This window comes from Pinus tabuliformis, chromosome J (assembly GCF_031772625.1).
Source record: "Pinus tabuliformis cultivar Carrire ecotype Pingquan chromosome J, CPIR1, whole genome shotgun sequence".
NCBI classification, from domain to species: domain Eukaryota; kingdom Viridiplantae; phylum Streptophyta; class Pinopsida; order Pinales; family Pinaceae; genus Pinus; species Pinus tabuliformis.
The window spans coordinates 1,373,685,503-1,373,686,886 of record NC_142295.1 but is presented as its reverse complement, the minus strand read 5'-3'; the positions used below and the strand labels follow the sequence as shown (position 1 = coordinate 1,373,686,886).

General features: G+C 41.3%; 1 pseudogene; it reads left to right on the top strand.

The window, feature by feature from the left end:
- Positions 1–419: 419 nt before the first annotated feature.
- On the top strand, positions 420–1,101 carry LOC149232476 (pyrophosphate-energized vacuolar membrane proton pump 1 pseudogene; annotated as a pseudogene).
- The last annotated feature ends 283 nt before the right edge of the window (positions 1,102–1,384 follow it).

Sequence of the window (1,384 nt, the reverse complement as noted above, 5' to 3'; positions counted from 1 at the left end):
CAGTTTGAAAAATCTAGCGCACATGTTTTTTCCACCTCATCACAAATCACGGAGAAATTGAAGACGGCTTGGCTGAAACTCATGAACTGCTGTTCATCGGCACTTTCCACGTCCTCAACTAAAGTGTGCACAATCAGTTAATTGGTTCTCTATCATCAACTCATTTGATGATTGTTTTATTTCTCTCCGAAATTGTTGCAATGATCATGATTCACTCGAAGTGTATTCAAATTCAGGTATTGCTTCCCTTTTTGCAAAGTTACGTACTCTGAAATGCGAGCTCATGCTGTGGAACTATTGTTTGTCTTGTCTCAAGATGGAGATAAACGAAAATTAGCAGAACATCTTGAAGAAAAATATATGAAATGGTTAGCAAAACTTATTTCAACATCTTCAAATTTGGTCTTGGCGGTTCTTCCATGGCTCTGTTTGGCAGCGTAGGTGGTGGTATTTGCACCAAAGCAGCAGATGTAGGTGCTGATCTTGTTGGCAAGGTTGAGAGGAACATTCCTGAAGACGATCCACGCAACCCAGCTGTCATTGCTGATAATGTTGGTGACAATGTTGGAGATATCGCTGGTATGGGATCAGATCTATTTGGGTCCTATGACTGAATCTTCCTGTGCAGCTCTGGTTGTTGCATCCATATCATCATTTGAAAACTCTCATGATCTTACTGCCATGTGTTATCCCTTGCTTATTAGTTCAATGGGTATCATTGCTTGCTTAATCACAACTCTGTTTGCAACTAACATATTTGAGATCAAGGCTGTGAAGGAAATTGAGCCTGCATTGAAAAAGCAACGTATTATCTCCATAGTAGTGATGTCTATTGGCATTGTTGCTGTAAGCCTAGTTGCATTGCCTTCATCCTTCACTATCTTCAATTTTGGTGCCCAGAAGGTTGTAAAGAACTGGGAGCTTTTCTTCTGTGGTGCTATTGGTTTGTGGTCTGGCCTTGTTATTGGTTTTGTCACTAAATACTGCACTAGTAATGCTTACAGCCCTGTCCAAGGCCGATTGGACTGGAAGCAGCAACTAATGTTATATTTGGGTTGGCTGTGGGATACAAATCTGTTATTATATTTGCTATTGCAGTAAGCATTTTATGAAGCAAAGAAAGCTGCCACAGTCGGAAAGTATTGTCATGTCAGGAACAGAAACGTGAATCAAGGATTAACCAATGGAAAAACAGTGATTCCCATCCAGCTTCGGCATGCAATATCTATTCTCGGGCAGTTCATTGAAGCTAGCAGACTGTTTCTACAGGAAGCTAGCAAACAGTTTCTACAGGAAGACAGAACAGTTTCTACAGGAAAGTGAAAAGAGGGAAGCCAAAGGAGAAATCGGCCAAGATGCTAGCCAAGGACGTCACCAGGGCCAT